Source organism: Lolium perenne, chromosome 4 (genome assembly GCF_019359855.2).
Source record: "Lolium perenne isolate Kyuss_39 chromosome 4, Kyuss_2.0, whole genome shotgun sequence".
NCBI classification, from domain to species: Eukaryota; Viridiplantae; Streptophyta; class Magnoliopsida; order Poales; family Poaceae; genus Lolium; species Lolium perenne.
Window position 1 is genome coordinate 325247538 of NC_067247.2, and position 20944 is coordinate 325268481.

At 52.4% G+C, this 20944-nt stretch overlaps 1 long non-coding RNA gene across 6 annotated transcripts; it reads right to left on the reverse strand.

Moving 5' to 3' along the window:
- Nucleotides 1-13835: 13835 nt before the first annotated feature.
- On the reverse strand, nucleotides 13836-16736 carry LOC127296350 (uncharacterized). Of its 6 annotated transcripts, none has more exons than XR_011743863.1 (5): nucleotides 15638-16736; nucleotides 15503-15565; nucleotides 14928-15377; nucleotides 14706-14783; nucleotides 13836-14627 (listed from the first exon to the last, which is right to left on the reverse strand). It is a non-coding gene; the product is annotated as an uncharacterized lncRNA (long non-coding RNA). The 6 variants fall into 6 exon arrangements; XR_011743862.1 differs by having other exon boundaries at nucleotides 15643-16735; XR_011743859.1 differs by having other exon boundaries at nucleotides 15475-15565; nucleotides 15643-16735.
- Between the last annotated feature and the right edge of the window lie 4208 nt (nucleotides 16737-20944).

Genomic DNA, 20944 nt, shown 5'->3' on the forward strand with positions numbered 1-20944 from the left:
ATAGCAGTAAGTACCGAACGGGGTAATGAATGAAGTCGCCTTTTGGTCGGATTCCTTCATCCGGATGCTGATGATACCCGGAATACGCATCAAGAAAACACAGAAGTTCCGCCCCGCCGTCGAATCAATGACTTGGTCAATGCGCGGCAAGGGGAACGGATCCTTCGGGCAATGTTTGTTCAAGCGAGTAATCGATGCACATTCTTAGTATTTCAGTTGTTCTTTTGGGGTACAAGGACGGGATTCGCGACCCAATCGGTATGGATAACTTCTATTACAAAACCTGCTTCTAGTAACTTTGCTAGTTCCATTCCTATGGCGCGGCGCTTCTTATCTCCAAAGCGTCGCATAGCTTGCTTCACTGGTTTGGCCCCCGGATTTATGTTGAGGTAGTGCTCGGCGAGTTCCCTAGGTACTCCGGACATGTCAGAAGGTTGCCATGCGAAGATATCCATGTTAGCGCGGAGGAACTCGACGAGCGCTTTCCTATTTGGGGTCCATGTTGGCTCCGATCGAAACCTGCTTGGAAGAGTCACCTGGAATGAGGTCATGCTTCTTGGTTTCTATCGCGGGCTTGAAGGAGGTTTTCTGCTCGGAGATCTGCTTCTTGGTGGTCTGCATCTCAGTCGGATCCACCGCGGCTCTGTAGCCTTTCAGCTCTTCTCCGGATATCACAGACTCTGCGAAGGCGGCTTCGCCTAACTCGCACTCATGAGCCTTTTTGTAGTCTCCGGATACTGTAATCATACCTTTAGGACCCGGAATCTTGAGCTTGTTGTAGATGTAGCACGCTCTTGCGTGGAACTTGTGGTAGGTGGGCCTGCCGAAGATGACGTGGTAGGAGCTCTTGAAGGGCACAACTTCAAACGTGATCTTCTCTTCGCGGAAATTATGAACATCGCCAAAAGCCACGGGAAGTGTGATGCTGCCGAGGGAGTTTGCCTTCTTACCCGGAACCACACCATGAAACTCGGTGGTCTTTGTGTTTGAGCTGTTCCTTGGTGAGGTTCATCCGCTCTAGAGTCTCCAGGTACATGATGTTCAAGCTGGCTCCACCATCCATGAGGCACTTGGAGAAGTCATACCCGTCTATGCGGGGACTTACAACCAAGGCGTAGCATTCCTTTGGCACAATTGCGGGATGATCCTTCCGATCAAATGTGCACGGAATTTCCGACCACCCGACGCATCTTGCGGTACAAACCGGAACTATGGCGTTCAGGATCCGGGTAGCTGACTTGGAGGCGCGTCGTTGGGGTTCCGAGGAAAGTGTGGTAAGCCCCACGCTCTTTTGTCGAATGGATTGGATTTACTGCGGCTCCCGCCTTGGGATCCGGCGAGTTATCATCCTCATCCATCGCCTCGGAACTATCGTCCTCCTTGTCTTTGTTCTTGCCCTTGCCACCTTTTCCGCGAGGGCGGTGCTTCCGGCGCGCTTGTACCCGGCCTCCGGTCGTTCTTTAGATCATTGACCCACTTGCGGTTGCGGTTGGTATGAGTGGACTTCCACTGTAACCGGATCCGGATGGGCCAGGCAGGGCATGTCTCTCGTACTCCTCATAGGTTTGCGGGCGCGGGATCCGGCAGCGGTGACCTCGAGAGGTATGTCGCTGACCCCTGCCGGCTCCGCCTCCGCGTCCGCGTCCTCTTCCGCCTCCCCGGACCTCCGCGTTGAAACGCCATGGCGACCATCTCGGATCCGCCACTCTTCTCGGTCATCGTGGTTCTTGCGCTTATGGCTGCTGCTGCCGCCGTTGTCACGGTTCTTCTTTTGTTGATGCAGGGGGATTGCTGTAGCTGCGAGATCACCGCCTGCATCGTCATCGGCGGCAGTGTGATCGCTAGCGATGGTGATCATTTCATCCAACGTCAGTTTATTTGCATTGACCAAGCAAGTTAGCTTGTGTCGCAGCAATCCTCCTCGCTGCAAGCCCCCAATGAAAGCGTGCATTGCTGTGCGGTTGTCGACGTTCTCGCACTCGTTTCTGCATGCCAACCATCGGGTGAGGAAGTTCCTCGATGTTTCGCCCTTCTTCTGGATGCATGCCTGTAGGTCGCTTGTTGTGGCAGGTCTCTTGTAGGTGCCCCTGAAGTGTTTCTCAAAAGCGTTCTTGTGTCGAACCAGCAAAAGATGGAGTTCTTCTCGAGGTCACCGAGCCAGATCCGGCTGGACCTACAAGGTACAACTGGGAGCATGCGGCAGGCGATGTTAGGGGTTCCTCCGGCGAAGGTTACAGCATTGTAGTAATCCTCAATCCAGGTATCTGGCCTTTCGGTGCCATCATAATGCTTCAGATTTCCGGGTAGCTTGAGGTTCATCCTTGGCTTTGGTTCCTCTCGAATCATCCTGCCAAAGCACTTCGGACCAATGTAGTCGGTTCTGTACTCGTTAAGGCGGTCCCGCGCGTCGCGCGAGCCGTGGCGAGGAGACTTTGAGCGAGAGCGAGATCTCCAGCCATTGCCTCTGCCTCCACCTCCGCCTCCACCGCTAGGTGGTGGTGAGGGAGACCTGCGAGGTGGGCGGTGCGATCTCTTGCTTCCGCCTTCTGACTCTCCTCGGCCTTCCTGGTGCTGGCTCCGGCTCCTGTGGCTGCCTTCGCCCTGGCGTTGGCTGCCCTGGTCGTTCCGGTACGGTTCCGGGTCACGGCTCCGACGAGGCTCTGGGTCATGGCTCCGACGAGGTTCTGGACCACGGTCCTCATTCCGACTCCTCCTGGGCTCGGGCTCATGAACATTGTTCTGGTTCCGACGAGGTTCCGGCGAGCGCTCCCTGTTTCTGTTTCTTGGCAGCACGTTGTCGCGGATAACAATCCCGCCATGCCCTGGGGGCCTGGTGTTTCCGGCTGGACTACGGCGGCGAGGGGGTCGTGGGTAACCGTTGGGTGGAGGAGAGGGGTTGCGGTATTTATCTCGTCCAGAGTACATCGCATCCTTTCCCTTTCTTGGGTCTGACGGTGGCGTCTTTGACGGTACGGGGATCGGATTTGGGTGTTCCCTGGCTTTCCTTCTGCGCTCCGAGGATCCGGTGTGTGATTCGTCATCGGGTCGCCGATCAGCGCGGGCGTCCTTCTGCGCGGTAGATATACAGTTATCCGGATTGGATTCCAACCTGCGCGAAGTATCCGCCTTGTTTTGCTGCTGCATTGCTGAAGCGACGAGAGTGCGAAGATAATTGATATCAACCTCTTCGTCCTTCTTCTGCAGTAGCTCCGCAGCTTTTAGCATGTTGTCCTTTGGGGTTTCGAGCGGCTGGTGCTCTGCGGGCGTATTGAAGGGTATCCTGCGAGGCGGAATTGCTTCTCTAACAATTCGATTGGCCTCCGCCTGTGCATAGATCATCTTTACTTCCCACTCAGCCCTCATGCTCTTGACTTGCTCGAGTGTGGCAGCAATCTCGTGGTCCTGTCTGTCGAAGTTTTCTGCCTAGGCTGCATGATCTGCCCTCCCTACCTTTAACGCAGCTTCGGTATCGGCGAGCTTCTTGGCTGTGGCCAGCATCTCCTTTCTGGTGGTTTCTAGAGCCTCCAGATCTGCGGCGTCGCCCGGGGTTATAGGTGTGTTAAGAACTGCTCGCGCGGCCACCTCCTCTGCTGACAGGATTTCCTCCGAGGAAGAATCCCTTTGGGGTCGTACCCGAGACATTGGAGATCCTTGTTGGGATGGTTGAGGGTCGATTGGCTGGTTGGTTCTTGAGATCCGGTTGTCCTCGCGCCGCTATCGTTGCGAGAACTCGCTTAGGGCTGGGGGGAGTCGACTTCAGGCTGATCACTGTATCCGTATTCCATTATCTTGCGAACGAAGTCATCAGACTCCATGGCGGGGGTATCTCCGTAATTTGGGCTCTGGTTGCCAAAAATCGACTCTTCAACCGGAGTCTCGCTCTCTTCGACAAGCTCAGCCTGATCCGGATCCGCGTTGTGTTCCGGTGCCTCTTCCTGCTCAGGACCAGCTCCGTCTTCTTGAGGGGCGGTTCCGGCGGTATGGGCCAAGAAGTGTACGAAGTGGCACCTCTGCTTTTCTAACACCTGGGAGACCCAGGCGGATCTGCATTGGTCTTCCACCTTTGTTTCCTGCTCAGGGGCGGATTGGGTGGGCTTTGAAATTTCCAGATCCAAGGCGGAATCTTCCTTGGGAAGCTCCTGCGTCTTAGATCGGATCTTCGCGGCGGCGTCCAGCTCTGCGGCGGTCGCGTCTGCGTTACTCACTGCTGGGTTTCCGTCGGAATCGACGGTTTCCCCGATGAAGATGTGTATGCCGCCAATTGGGACGATGGAGAGCTTGACGGGGTTTGTCCTAGCCGGAATCCAGCACTCATCCGGAGGGACGATCGGCAGATTCCCGGCGTAAAGGACGCGTCCCACAGCGATGGTGTCGTCGTAGCTTCCCATGGCAGAACCCTCCCGGTTCCGGCCTCCAGACGCCACAGGCCCCACGGTGGGCGCCAACTGTCGTTGCCTAATCGACGGTACCCCGGAGGAGGGATCCTCACGAGGGGGAGAAGAAGTAGGGGCCATAGGGCGGAGTGCTCTCGGGACGGTGGTACGCGAGTTACCCAGCTTCGGAACACCTGCACGATGACAGGGCCTACTGCTGCTTGTCTGGAATTATCTGGGCGCTTTCGCGTTGTTACAATGAGTTGTGGTTGTGCCTCTAGGGCTCCCGGGATCCGGCTTATAAAGGTGCACGGATCTAGGGTTTACATGGAGAGTCCTAGCCGGATTACAGATAGCCTAGCTACGGTACAATATCTTGCCGTGCACGTCACGGATCCGCCTTCCATACACGTCGTACTGGATCCGGGTTCCTCATGGGCCTCCATGGATCCGGGTTACTCCTAAGGTCGGTACGGATCCGGCCCTGCGATCTGGCTGGACTTCTTCCTTCATGATCAACAGCAACTGGGCCGCCCGATGGGCCACATGCCTCATCACCGTCTGTGGGCCACCCGGGCTTGCCGGATCTAGGCACTGTCGATGGTACACCCATGAAGTATACCCACAACAGATACTGCACCGGTCCCCCCAAGAGTGCCTCGTTGGCGAGATGCACGATGAGATGTAACATCGGAGTGAAGAAGCCTGGGGGGAATATCATCTCTAACTTGCATAGCATGTCCGGCACTTGCTGCTGCAGCTTCTCAATCACCTCGGTACATATCTGCTTAGCACAGACCGTGCGGAAAAAATGGCTCACCTCCGCAAGCACTCGCCAGACATGATCGGGGAGATACCCTCGAAGCATCACCGGCATCAGCCGCTCAATCCATATATGATAGTCGTGACTCTTGAGCCCGTTTATTTTTCCTGTAGCAAGATTGACTCCCTTACTCATATTCGAACAATAACCATCAGGGAACATCACGTCATATTTGAGCCACGTAAATGCCTCCTTCTTGTCGGCGCTATCAAGACAGTACTTGGCATGCGGCTTTAACCAACCTTTTCGATTGCCCTCAGGAGGCTGCATGTGTAGAGCCACCCTGTCACATATCTCCTCAATATCGACTCTAGCTGAAACATTATCCCTTGACTTGCCTGGTATGTTGCAGCAGGTGTTAAGGAATGCCTCCCCACAATTCTTTTCGGTGTGCATCATATCGATATTATGGGGAAGTTCAAGGTCCTTGTAATACTCGAGCTCTGTTATGCCTGCTATGTGAGTCCAGTTGTGCGTTTTACCATATCCCTCAAATTGGTGGCCGGGTTCCTTACTAGGCTGGAGAGCACGTAGCTCAGCATCAACAGTTGCACCATTGAACTTTGGTATTTCTTTATGTTCAAGCACAACTACGCCTTTCGTGAAGTTTTTCTTGTCAGATCTGAACCGATGCCCTAGACTGAGGAACTTGCGGTGTTTGTCAAAGGCAACATATTTGTGTCCAGCTTTTAGGTGCCTGAATTCTAGTTCGTGCCTGCACACTGGGCATGGAAACTTACCAGCTGTACTATGCCCACGAGAATAGGGCGTACTCCGGGTAGGTCATGCATCGAATAGTGGAACCAAACTTTCATGATGAAGTTTCTCTTTGATGCTCGGTCGTATGTCAATGTACCGTGATGCCACGAGTGGTGCAAATCATCCACAAGTGGTTGCATTAAGACACTCAATTTCTTCCCTGGATATTCAGGCCCTGGAAGGATCATCGACAAGAATATGTTCTTCCTTTGCATTACGACTCCGGGAGGGAGATTGAGCGGAATAACAAACACGGACCAGCAGCTGTACGCGGCAGTCGACATACCATATGGGTTGAATCCATCAGTTGCTATCGCAATTCTAACATTCCGAGCCTCACTTGCCTCATTTGGGTGCTTTTCATCGAAGCGCTTCCATGATTGACCATCAGATGGATGTACCATGGGTACCCGTTTCTTCTCGTCTTGCAATCTTATCCCGGTCTTATGCCATGTCATCTGCTTGGCAGTCTCCTCGAACATGTAAAGCCGCTGGATTCTTTTGATGAATAGGAGATAACGAAGAATCTTTATGGCTACTTTTGTCTGCCTCTTCTGACCATTGCCTACATCTACCTCATGATACCTAGAGTGACCACACTTGGCACAGTACTTGTCATCCGCATAGTCTTTCCAAAACAAAAGGCAAAGTTTTGGACAGACATCATATGTTACATAATCCATTTTCAATGCTTTCAAGATTTTCTTCGTTTCGTACATGGTCTTGGGCAAGCAATGACCTTCAGGCAACATGTTACCTACTGTGCTCAGAGTCTTTTCAAAGGATGCTCGAGTACTCTCAAACATGCACTTGTCGGCTAGCAACTGCGTGATACCATCAAGTTGAGACATTTTTGCACCCGGGTATAGAGGCCTCCTAGCTGAGGCCATCATATCAATGAAGGCCCTCGCGGTTGGCTCAGGTTCCTCCTCTGGAAGTTCCTCCGGTTGTGGCGGTCCCTCCGGTTCAGGCGGTTCCTCCGGTTCAGACTGTTCGTCCCATGGTAACTCTGGCATGTCAGCATCCCGAAGATCATCTAGCAAGTTTAAGATGCCATCGTTCTCATTGCCATCGATCCGCTGCCGCATCACCTCACCTCTATCACGTTCGTGCCGAGAAAAGTCGACCGGCGGGTCGTAGTCACGCATATACCCATTCCACCAAAGGTGTTTAGTCATCTCTAGAATATCCTTAGGATGACGCCTCCTGCAGACATTGCAAGGGCAACGGGGACGAACAATCCCCTTCGAACCACGAGCTAACTCCTTCACTAACAAATCGGTCTTCCATTTCCATTCATCTGTCACTTGAGTCGAACTAACACGGCCACTGTACATCCACTCATTATCAGCCATCCTGCTTTATTGCGTGACAAACAACAAATAGTAGCATGAAATTGAATGCATCATATTTTTACTTTTCTACCGGCAAAAACGCGTGCATCAACCTACATCTCTACTAGGTGGGCTCCTAGCAGCCTCCGGACCCGTAGTTGGGTACGTTCTCCACGTTCTGCTCGGGTGCGAGACAGAATTTCGGCAGCACCTCCCCGCTGCTCTCCCGATACACGTCTCGGCAAAAAGCCGAGAGGATGTGCATCCGGAGAACAACAGGGAGGCGCTGACGAAATCCTGTCTCGCCCCCGAGCAGAACATGGAAAACGTACCCAACTACGGGTCCGGCGACTGTCCCGTAAATGCCACAAGCGTTACGGTTCAAAATATGCTGACCACTAATGCATATTTATCCGCGTAACGCTTGCGGACGGGAATTGACACCTAGGTTACGCGACTTGACGGAGAAATGAAATCTAATGACATAAAAAATGCGGAGGGGGAGTCGGCAATTCAGCTCACCCTCGGCTGTAGAGGAAGTAGTCGAACAACCGGCGATGTCGACGGCCGTAGAGATGCGCCGCAAGATCCGGGATCGTCACGCGGGATGCTCACTACTGGACCTAGTTAAAATAATAAAAATTTGTCAATGCAAATTTCAATTTCCATTTCTATTCCTTCATTTTCATTTCAATTTACATTAAAATTTCAATTTCAATTTCCAAATTCTTTACTTCATTTCAATTTCAATTTGCAAATTCTATTTCAATTTGCAAATTTACAATTACAATTCTATTACAATTCTATTTCAATTCTATTTCAATTTGCAAATTTACAATTTACAATTACCTAGCTAATTGCAAATACTAAAAAGAAAAAAAAAACCTTACCATGGCCGGCACCGGGTTGCTGCGGGGGGACGGCGGCGGCACCGGCGGGCTGCGGGGGGACGGCGCGGCGGCGGCACCGGCGGGCTGCGGGGACAGCGGCGGCGCGGCACCGGCGGGCTGCGGGGGACGGCAGCGGCGCGCGGCAGCAGGCGGCGGCGGCCGGGAGGACGGCGGCGGCGCGGGGGGGCAGGCGTGGGCGCGGGCCGGGGAGGGTGCGGGGGACGGCGGCGGCCGGAGGACGGCGGCGGCGCGGGGGTAGGGCGGCGGCGGCGCGCGCGGGGGGGCAGGGCGTGGGGCGTGGGCAGGGCGTCGATCTGGGAGAGGCAGCCCGCGTTGACCCCCACTTAAGTGGGTTTGTGTGCCGACGGCCAGGTTGTGCCGACGGTGACCGTCGGCACACTTTTTTTTTTTATTATTTTTTTATTTTTTTTTATTTTTTTTGATCTTTTGTTCTGGCATGACTGATGTTGCTACAATAATGCTGAGAAAAAAGAATGCCTTAGAACATCCCCACTTTTGCCCCATCTTGGTGTTTGAGGGGGTGCCCTACTTAATCAAGGGGGCAACTATGCATTTCATTCATGGAATAATGATAAATCCCAACATCGAGATAAAACGAATGAAACCAACACACAAACACAACTGGAGATAAATAGTTACCAAAGACGCAAACGACTCTAATTGATATCGAGTTCTCGTATTTGTTGGTCCTCTAGTGTAGGAACCCCATGTCCGGGAAGCCGGGCACACCCGGAGGGGGTAGCATTGGATATAGAACCATCTCAAATCACTTTTGTGCATGCCATGTGGACACACACAACTTTTGGGGCCATTCCCTAGGTCCGATGCTCGATTTCTGACGAAACCCTAGTTCTGTTGACCGCGCCGTCTACCCCTTTGACTGCATCCCATCGGGGTTCCCCCGGTGGGCGTATGCCTACGTTTGAGCTTGCTTAGGTCATAGGTACATGTGGAAACAAGGATCATACCCTATGATCCCAAGGTTCTCTCCGGTTCACCTCCGAGGGAGTTCCCCCCTATACATGCAGAATCTGCCTAAGTGTAGGAACCCCATGTCCGGGAAGCCGGGCACACCCGGAGGGGGTAGCATTGGATATAGAACCATCTCAAATCACTTTTGTGCATGCCATGTGGACACACACAACTTTTGGGGCCATTCCCTAGGTCCGATGCTCGATTTCTGACGAAACCCTAGTTCTGTTGACCGCGCCGTCTACCCCTTTGACTGCATCCCATCGGGGTTCCCCGGTGGGCGTATGCCTACGTTTGAGCTTGCTTAGGTCATAGGTACATGTGGAAACAAGGATCATACCCTATGATCCCAAGGTTCTCTCCGGTTCACCTCCGAGGGAGTTCCCCCTATACATGCAGACCGCCTAAGTGTAGGAACCCCATGTCCGGGAAGCGGGCACACCCGGAGGGGGTAGCATTGGATATAGAACCATCTCAAATCACTTTTGTGCATGCCATGTGGACACACACAACTTTTGGGGCCATTCCCTAGGTCCGATGCTCGATTTCTGACGAAACCCTAGTTCTGTTGACCGCGCCGTCTACCCCTTTGACTGCATCCCATCGGGGTTCCCCCGGTGGGCGTATGCCTACGTTTGAGCTTGGTTAGGTCATAGGTACATGTGGAAACAAGGATCATACCCTATGATCCCAAGGTTCTCTCCGGTTCACCTCCGAGGGAGTTCCCCCCTATACATGCAGAATCTGCCTAAGTGTAGGAACCCCATGTCCGGGAAGCCGGGCACACCCGGAGGGGGTAGCATTGGATATAGAACCATCTCAAATCACTTTTGTGCATTCCATGTGGACACACACAACTTTTGGGGCCATTCCCTAGGTCCGATGCTCGATTTCTGACGAAACCCTAGTTCTGTTGACCGCGCCGTCTACCCCTTTGACTGCATCCCATCGGGGTTCCCCCGGTGGGCGTATGCCTACGTTTGAGCTTGCTTAGGTCATAGGTACATGTGGAAACAAGGATCATACCCTATGATCCCAAGGTTCTCTCCGGTTCACCTCCGAGGGAGTTCCCCCCTATACATGCAGAATCTGCCTAAGTGTAGGAACCCCATGTCCAAGAAGCCGGGCACCCCCGTGAGGGGGTAGCATTGGATATAGAACCATCTCAAATCACTTTTGTGCATGCCATGTGGACACACACAACTTTTGGGGCCATTCCCTAGGTCCGATGCTCGATTTCTGACGAAACCCTAGTTCTGTTGACCGCGCCGTCTACCCCTTTGACTGCATCCCATCGGGGTTCCCCCGGTGGGCGTATGCCTACGTTTGAGCTTGCTTAGGTCATAGGTACATGTGGAAACAAGGATCATCCCATATGATCCCAAGGTTCTCTCCGGTTCACCTCCGAGGGAGTTCCCCCCTATACATGCAGAATCTGCCTAAGTGTAGGAACCCCATGTCCGGGAAGCCGGGCACACCCGGAGGGGGTAGCATTGGATATAGAACCATCTCAAATCACTTTTGTGCATGCCATGTGGACACACACAACTTTTGGGGCCATTCCCTAGGTCCGATGCTCGATTTCTGACGAAACCCTAGTTCTGTTGACCGCGCCGTCTACCCCTTTGACTGCATCCCATCGGGGTTCCCCCGGTGGGCGTATGCCTACGTTTGAGCTTGGTTAGGTCATAGGTACATGTGGAAACCAGTATCATCCCATATGATCCCAAGGTTCTCTCCGGTTCACCTCCGAGGGAGTTCCCCCCTATACATGCAGAATCTCTCCTGCCCTTTTTTTCCCGCCCACCCTTTTCCTGCTGCTTCTCTCCCGCCCTTTTTTCCCGCTCCTTCTCTCCCACCCTTTTTTCCCGCCCACCCTTTCCCGCTGCTTCTCTCCCGCCCTTTTTTCCCGCCCACCCTTTCCCGCCCATTCTCCCCCGCCATGTTTTCCCGCCGTTTCAGCCCCTCGTCGGCCTATATATAGCCATGGCTTCTCCACTAACAGCACCAGCAACATTTCTCCCTTCATCACTTCTCTCATCCAATAGAACCACAAAATCCTCTGAGCTGAGCTGCCGCTGAGATGGCTCCTCGTCGCCGTAGCAACACGGGCTTCATCGGCGTTCGCCTGCGGCCTGCGGGACATTTCGCGGCTGAAATCACCGCCGGTGGTACGCGTGTGTGGCTCTCAAGCACCTTCTACACGAAGGAGGCTGCTGCCCGCGCATACGACGTTGCGGCTTGGAGGTTTGGCCGGCCGCGCCACTCTAAAATGAACTTCCCGGAGGTCGTCTCGACGGAAGCTCGTAGTCTCTCTCATCGAGCCACTACTTCGCTCACAGGGTGAAGCGCGGCGGTACAGGGCTGGCCAGCGGCGGATTGATACCACCGAGGCGGACGAGCAGTTCATGGCACAGTGGCGCAGAGACCATCCCGGAGACGTCGAGGCAACGCGCGCATTCTGGAAGGAGAAGCAGACGTACAGGAGAGAGAGGAGGGCGGGAAAGCGGCAGAGGAAGGCCGAGGTTGAAGCAGAGTACGCCAAAGGAGAGGCGTCGACATGGGGGGAGAATGATGAACGGTGGTTGTGGAACCTCACAACCACCGCTTCAGAGGACACCCCCAGCGAGGATGAAGATTTCGACTTCTCTGATTAATATGTGTGTGTCGAGTCCGTGTGTCTAGCGGGTCATGTGTCGACCCAGTGTTCTTTAAATGCTTTGGTTTGTGTGTGGGTCTAGTTCTTTAAGTGTTTTGGTTCATGTGTGTGGGTGTAGTTTCTTTAAGTGTTTTGCTTCCTCTGTGTGGGTGTAGTTCTTTAACTGTTTCAGTTCGTGTGTGGGTCTAGTTCTGTAAGCGCTTTGGTATGTGTGTGAGTCTAGTTATTTAAGTATTTTGTATCGTGTGTGGGTCTTAAGTATTTTGTATCGTGTGTGGGCCATTCACCCCCTCCGAGGTTCGATTTCTGGCGAAGGGGTTCTATACCGCCCTTATACATATATATAGGTTTCCCGCAAAGGGGTTCGCCAAAACAGCAGTGAGAAATAAATAAACAAAAAAAATGATTGGGATTAATAATTATCTCTTTGGTGAAAAAAAAATGGAAAAACAAAAAAATGTGCATAATTGGCTGTGCCGACGGCCTTTTTTGTGCCGTGGGTGACCGTCGGCACAGCATAAGGGGGACCCAGTTTTCAGTCCCTGTGCCGACGGCCGCCGTTGCGCCGTGGGCTACCGTCGGCACACTGTAGACGGCGCCGTGACAGCCTAACGGCTGGGCCCGCCTGTCTGCGCGTGTACCGACGGCCGTGGCTGTGCCGACGGTGACCTTCGGGCGCCAAGTTTCTGTGCCGACGGTCCGGTTTGCGCCGACGGTGACCGTCGGTCTAGACAGCTGTGTGCCGACGGTGACCGTGCGCCGACGGTCAGGTCCGTCGCCGGTCGACGAGGGCCTCTGTGCCGACGGCCCCGACATTTGGCCGTCGGCACATGGGCTGGCCGTCGGCACATTAAGTTTCTCCCGTAGATTGCCGATGCACAGGCTTAGGCTTTCGTTTCCCCTTTTAATTTTTTTTTAATGGGACGGAGGGACATACCTGCTTAAGTCTGTTGCCAAGCACGTGCAAACAAAAAAAATTATTAACTCATAATATTCATCTTGCCTTCGATGATTGTGTATGGACTGTCTACCGTATGCATCTTTCAGTTATGGAGTAACCAGTCGATTGTAAAAATAAGGGAAACTGCTTTGACTTCTGAAATTCTTTCATAGAACCCCCTAAACATAAGAAGGGGAACAACTAAGATATAAAATTCTTTAACTCAGTTGTGTTTGTCAGGTAATCCTTACATGGAGCTATACACACTGGATCAGAAATTTCTGTTGTTTTCTTGACAACATGCTATGCTTACGCAGTTTTAGACGACAGGTAAAGCTTCAGTATTTGTGTAATGTAACTAGAAACATAAAACCATGGTTCTACAGAAGTAGGGCCCATTAAGTAATCAGAGCATGTGGTACAACCTGCTGACGTCTTTGGTAGTGAGGTTGTTATGGTCTAAGAAGTGCAGCAGCCTGGGAAGATTACTTGGATCTGAAAAGAATAGGACACACAAGAATCTCCTGCAATACTTTTATGCTAAATTATATATGACTTAAAGAGTTCCTGGGTTCTTGTTCTTTCTTTGACCTCGCTGTTTACAGAAGGTAAGATCAACTTCCTTCCATGTTACGAGAATAGTAAGATTAATTATCTCATGGCATTCACCCTTTGTACAACCTTCATTCGGAGTATAGTGACTCAAAACTTTATTTAGATATGGATGTATCTACACACTAAAATTTATCTGTATCTAGACAAAACCAATTCACTTAGTTCCGAATGGGAGGAGTATATATGTTGCAGTTATTTTAAATTGAGCTATTTTATTCACTTGTTCTTTTGTTTCACTAATGGTAAGTTACTTATCTAAAATTGGTCCTTTTGTTGTAGATTGTCAAAATAATTGGATGATGCATGGCTGAGGTGCTGAGAGGAAGTTTCGACAATGGTGCTACTACGACCTAGTTGTAGATTGTTTTTTAGAATGTCATTTTTAGATATGCACAACTTCTATTCTTTGAATCATGCTCTATGTAAAACTACACAGTTGATTTATTAATACACGAGGTCTTTCTATTTACTATATTGCTTCTGATGTCACTCCGAGCATTGAATAAATAATTTTTTATTGGCCATCAGTAGACTAGCATTATTTGTTTGAGCTATCTAGCAACTCGTATAAGCTTTCGCAATGATCTTATATACGTGCCTTTCAAAATCCATTCATGCATGGCCATCACCAACGTGCCAACGCATATGTAGTGTTGTTAGGCTCTAACTATATACGTTGCTGCCTTACAACGCTTCTTTGTGTCGTTTACCAACGGATGTATATCCATCCCTGTAGACCATTGCAACGCCACCTACGGCAACACATAACAAATCCGTTGGTGTAGATGTCACCAACGCTTATATGGACATATGGCAACGCATCAATGCGTTGCTGAAGGGGGGTTCCTGTTGTAGTGATTAAAAAGGCGCTTGTATATATTTTCATAATATACACACATTGAATAACATTTCAACCATGCACCTGACCACTACAGTAAATAAATCAGTGTGTTGTCATTTTATTCATGACAAAAAAAGAGAGAGCTCTACCATGAGTATATAGCAGATGTTCCATCAAAGAACTTGCATGCTTGTAATGAGGGCAGAGTCTTACCAATAGTCTTATTAAATACTGAGAGTATCTATTTGCAGATTGGAGGCACTGGAGACACAACGATAATTGCTAGTGGACTGTAATGATCACCAAGCCTGCCCATTGCAAATCGAATGGCATTCCAAAATTTATTGCACCATTGCCGATATCCAACAACCCTTTTGATATTCATATTTATCTTGTCTAACTGCAGAACGAAACAGATTGTAGAAAAAGATGAACCAGAAGCTTAACACAACAACAACTCAAAGGATGTGATTACAACCTGGAACCGTAAGAAGTAGTTGTAGCATTATGTTGCTTGATCTTACTGAATGATCAACTCAAACATGAAAAACTGTATCTGGAAAGAAGAAAATAAACAGTTAGCCAGAATTTTACCTGCAATAGCAATGCCCTTCATCTACATCAGGCCAAGTGAATAAAAAGAAACTCTAGTAATTATTCACCATAGAAATATGTAAGCACAAACCAAGGAAACACTAACCATCAAAAGGTATCAGGACTGAGAAAGATATACCAAAAGAGATAGAAATAAGAGACAGACGAACATGTGATCCTCATGCTAGCACCGCTATTTTCAGCAACTGCAGCTTCGCGTTGCCGCTCGGGTGAGTAAAACAGAAAAGGAGATCAATATTGTGCACCCATATGTCAAAGAAAGAAAGGATGAGTCGAATGCTGAATACTTCATCACCTCGAAATATCCTCGTCGGGCATGTCCCTCAAGAATAAACCTACACAAAAGGTCTTCTTGTGCACAACTCAGAGATATTGCAAGCTCATCTGACCCACCAACCAGAGCAAGAAAGCATGAAGTTCTTGCCTGCATAGACATCTTGAGGATGGCATACTCATGGACAGAACAATTTAGTGGCAGGCTCCTTTTCCACGATTTGAATCCTGGAACATCACAGAATAGTACACCTTGCAATTTCTGCATACGTACAGAGCTAGAAGTCAATAAACAAAAGAGCGAACAAAAATATGGAACCGAACTTTGTTCTTCACCCGATGGACAAACAAAGCAATACCATTTTTCATGTTTTAGAAGTTCCTCACCCGATGGACAAACAAACGTGCAGACGGAGGTCTAGATGCAATAGTGCGCTGCCCCTCTGCTCACTGACAGAGAAAGAGGGCAAGTGAGGCGGGAGAGGAAGAACAGAGAGAGGCCACCCAGACGCAGGAGGGCACGTAACTGTGGACCGACGCTGCTCGCTGCCGCTGGTGGCCTCCGCACCTGTGGTTGACATGGGCGTCACCTCCTCACCGCTCCCTGCTCACTGTCCCGCCTCTCCATGCCGGTGATGGCTCCGCGACCCCAACTCCCTTCCGATGTCGTGGGGTGGCCAGATCGGCGCCTGCTGCCGCGACGACTGAGCCGGAAGCCAGAGTGGAGGATACCTCGTCAGCTTCCCCGACGGTGAACCACCAACCACCCACCGATGGGAAGGGACGACATGGCCGAAGCGAGGTTCCAGGAGGTGGATGCCGGCGTCGATGTAGTGGAGAAGGAGCTCGGGCTCCATGAGGTCCAGGCAAAGTAAAGGAATACCTGCTCCACGAGGAGGATCAGCCGGAGGTGCGGCAGCGTCTGAGCAGTGCCGGCGACCAAGCCCAAGGCGGGGCTAGGATTTTCGGGCGAGCGAGTACGGGCGCGGCCGAGCACCATGGCAACGGGGAAACGGGAGAGGCGGAGGCGCGGTGCGGTGCGGTGGTGCAGGCCGTGTCCAGCGAGGGAAGCTTCCCACGACGCGCCTTGTCGTCCTCGTCGGAGGCGTCCTGGTGGAGGGTTCCCGCAACGCGCCTCGTTGCGCTCGTCAGAGACGTTTGGTGGAGGAGCCGCCGGCGACTCGCGTCATCGTTGCCGGCGGCATGGCGGAGCCTCTCGAGACGCGGCGCGCCTCCTCGTGCTCGTCGCCGGCGGCGGGGCCTCCCAAGACGCGGCGCGCCTCCTTCTGGTCGTCGCCGGCGTGGCGGAACCTCCCGAGACGCGGCACGCCTCCTCGTGCTCGTCGCCGGCGGCGTGCCAGAGCCTCATGAGACGCGACACGTCTCCTCGTGCTCGGCGGCGGCATGACGGAACCTCCCGCGACGCGAAGCGCCTCGTCGTGCTTGTCGGTGGCGGCGTCGTGGATCCTCCCGCGGCGCGACGTGCCTCCTCACGATCGTCGGAGGCGTCCTGACGGAGCCTCCCGCGACGCCCCTCCGCCCTGCTGCCCTCCCGTATCCTGTGCTGATTTAGAGAGAGGAGAAAAAATGAGTGGAGGAGAGAGTCCGTGAAGGGATAAGAAACTGCTTAGGCTGAGCGGTGGGAGGCTACGTGTGATGTTGTGAGTTAAACCGTGGCATCGTGGAACCATCCAGTGCTTTTTTCACATGGGTAACCACCGTCCTCAATCATACACCAGCCATGGCCACCCCATTAAATCACCCAAACGGTCCACCAAAAGAAAGCAAATGACCAATGTTAGTAGAGAAAATCGGTATGCATCACCGAAATCGTACATAGTAAAAAGGCGGCAGGAACAAAACCACTAAGTAGGACACGTGTCAGTACTATGTTGATCCACAAAAAAAATCAAAAATCTGAGAAAAATCGAAGTTGTTCATCTTTAGTATGACGTGTTGCTCTGTCTCCACAAGTTTCACTGCTGCCCTGAATTCTTTAGTTTACTAGTTGATCGAAGTAAAGGCGTGCTTCATGTGGTTAGGCCTGTTCCCAATCACAAAGCCCAAGCGATGGCTCAGGCGACATGCATAGCTCGGTTGTTGGTTATCTCAGTAAGTTATTGAGAGCTCGTGCTACCATTTTTTTTAAAGTATTTTATGGAGGATGCAAACGTTATCTGGAACGATCGGGTGTAAAGCGTATGTATGTGGATTTTCTAACGAAGTGTGTTCATATTTGATCTTTTCAAGTGAAGCTGTTTGCTTTCATCAGGAAGTCTGTTTGAATGATTAGGAAGTTTGTTTGAATCAACGTGTGCCACTAGTAGTGTCATATACATCTGCTCCATTTAGAGCGGTGTACATGTTGGGATGCATAAAGCAAAGGCAATAAAATTGTATCGTGCATGTGGGCTGCATTGGCTGAAACAGGCAATCCTATCCTATCAGTTTAGTTCATGAAGCAAACGACGGAGATGGGAAACGGTCAACCGGCTAGGTCACTCCTCGCTAGTACTGTTACTCACATGCAGGCTTAAAGTTGGAGGTTTAAGTGAGGCTAGAACGGTAAAAAAGAAAAACAGCTAAATACATTGACAAGTCACACTCTTTGTGCCCAGTGCTCATGCGGCTTACATTCCATCGGAGTACAGGCGGCAGTTCGGCCTCCGCAAGGCGAGTTGTGCCTGCCAGTGCCACTACTCCATATATACTCATCAGCTTCCTTGCCCAGCAGATGCACTACTCGATTCTCCCCCCTCCCATCCCCTCACAAATCGCAATGGCCAAGTTCATCATCTTCCTCCTCACGCTTGCTCTGGTCGCCGCCAGCAGCAACAGCAAGCATGGTGGAGCGTCTGCCAGCGCGGATTACGACGACCTGCCGCAGCGGCAGGAGGCCATGGCGGAGGCCGTCCGTGCTATGTCCAGCTACGAGTCTACGACCCGGCGCAGCAGGGCGACGAGGCGGTCCAGCGCGCGATGGGGGTGGTGAACCGCGAGCTCGCGCTGCTGCGCCCCATCTTCAAGGCCATCAGCAAGATGCCCGAAGGCAGCGCCGCCGAGGTCCGTGCCAAGGAGGAGGCGCGCGCCGCGGCCAACGACCTGCTCACTCGCCACCTCGGTCAGCTGCTCCCCGGCGGCTCCGTCAAGATGGAAGAATTATGAGTATGGCGTGCATATGGAATTATGCCTGCATGCTGGTTAATGTCGTCTTAGTCTTTACAACACTACAGAGATTGTTAGAGCATGTCTAACAGGCCCCGTATTTTTTCGCCCCGTATAACGTGAGTAGAGGGCCCTGTATCCGGTTTTCACCGGCCGAAAACTCGGACGAGCTAGCAGAACCCGTATCCCCACCCCGTAACGAGCTAGCAGAACCCGTATCCCCAAACCCGTATCCCCAGTTTTACGGGGTGGGGATACGGGTTCTGCTAGCTCGTCCGAGTTTCCGGCCCCTCAAAACAGGGTTTTAAACAGCAATTTGCACAATAATTTCACATCAAACATAGCACATCCAAAATATGTGATGCATAATTCATAGTTTTAACATCACAACGCGATCATAGGCAATGTTCAAGCCACGGAAGTTCCCAAATGTGATCAACCATCAACGGATCCATCGCCACCGGCGCCACCGCTCGCCGGAGACTCACCTTGAGCACGAGCTTGACGCGCAACCTTCTTCCTCGCAATGATGTCCGCCTTGGTCTCCTTCCACCACGCCAGCTGATCCTCGTCCATGCCGTCGGTGCGCATCATCATGATTTCCCTCTCCTCGGCCAAGAGCTCCTTCATGGCCTTGGCTTCTTTGGCTGCGATCATCTTCATGTCAAGCTCCCTCCTTGCTTGCACCTTGGCAAGCTTCACCTCACTCTTCTTGTCGGTGATGAGGAGCTTGGTCTCCAACGTCTTCATCGTCAATGCCTCCTTGGACTTCATGAGTTGATCCAACTTCTCCCGGAAGCTAGCTGCTTCAAGTTCTACCTTGACCCTCTCCTTGGCCTTCTTGTTGCCCTCGGGCTTGCCGGTGTTTCTCCCACTCATGTCATCCGCTTCATCATCCATGGTGAGAAGTGCCTCCTTCTTGCACTTTGGCCGTTGTCCCGCAACTTCCACTTAGGAAGATGTTGAAGGATGGAAAAGCAATGTTGAAATTGAAATTCCTTGTTCTTAGAGCCGGCCATGTCCTTGTACCGTGCTTGAGCATACTTGGGCTGCACAATAATAGTATGAGGAGATGTTTCCACATCATCAACACATAATATGGATAGCACATCATCAACAAAGGAAAACTACATAGTCTTCCGGCACGCATCCACTAGGGGGTTGTCGGCCACTTGATCCATGGCAGCACTCCAACGAGAACAAGCCGGCTTGATGATGTTCCATCGGCCTTCTAGGGAGCGGTAGGATCTGTCCGCCATGCTCTTCGTGCGAGGCTTCAGCTGGTGGTACAGATCCTCAATGCGCTGCCAATAGCGCTTGCCGCCTTGGTCCACTCCGGTGCACGCATCCATCCCCACCTTGCTCCAAGCACGGACCAAGATGGCGTCTTCGATCTCGCTGTAGTTCGCCGTGCGTGGCTTCGGTGCCGACGAAGAACCGGCGGCAGCCGGATCAACCTCAACCACCTCCTCCTCGTCACCCTCATCCTCCTCCTCCTCATCAATCTCTTCAACGTTGCACTCGGCATCGAATGCATCGATACCGGCGTCCAAATTCACCGCGGAACCGTTGAGCATGTCCATGTAGGATGTTGTGGACTCAACATCGAACACCTTGTCTACGTCCATGGTGGATGGCGGCAGCGCGGGCGGCGCATCGGACGGAACGGAGGGAGGAGAGGGCGTGGCCTTGGAGGGCGGTGGAGGCGCGAGGCCGATGCGGCTGATTGCCTTTGTCCGCACCTTGGCCGGCGCGACGCCCCTCGGCCTGGCCGCCTTGGTCTTCAGCCTGCCCCCCTTCTTGGCAGTCGGCGGGGCTATGGCCGGCGAAGCTGCGGCCGGCGCTGCTGCGGCCGCCGCTGCAGGTGCTTCGAAGAATTGCTTCGGGATCCTCTTCCTCTTCGACGGGATGGTGGCGGAGATCATGGCCGACACCGCGCCGGCGTTTGGCACAGCTCCGACGGCGACATCGACCACCGCGGCCGGAGGAGATGCATCGCCGGCGGTAGGCGGCTCTTGCGGACGATCCATGGCAGCGGGATCCGACCGGGAAGGGCGCGGGGGAGGAGATCGGTCGACGGCGGCGGCAGTTGGCTTCAGCGAAATGCTTCGCGCGCAGTGGAGTGGGCGATACTGGTTTCGCCCACTATCCCCGCTCCCACCCCGCACAAGTAGGGGGAGACGACCCGCCCCGTAGCCGAAAACAGCAAAAAACGATGCGGGGGCCGTTTTTACGGGGCGTGCTAGACGGCCGGGTAGACGCGAAACCCTCAAATCGGCGGTTATTATATGGGTTTGCCCCTTTTACGGGGTCTGTTAGACCTGCTCTTATGTGCTCCCGTCCTATGCACCACTGGTCGCATATATTCCCATGCAAATGCATTAGTTCGTAGTTGTCCTCTGTCCAGCCAGCCCATGTAGTCTACAATTCCTGAAATCTCAAGGCCCATCCCGTTGGCAGCTTGGGACAGCCTTGGGGGACAAAGTTTAGTCCCACATTGCTAGTTGGGAGATAGTTGGAGTGGTATATAAGGGCTGTTGTTCTAGTCATTCCAACTGAGTGAGAATAGAAGGAGCCCTCGCGCACTCCTCCTCCTCCTCCGCCCGCCCCGCCTCGCCCGTCGCGTTTCGTGACTCGAGTTCGAGTTCGAGATACACTCAAGTA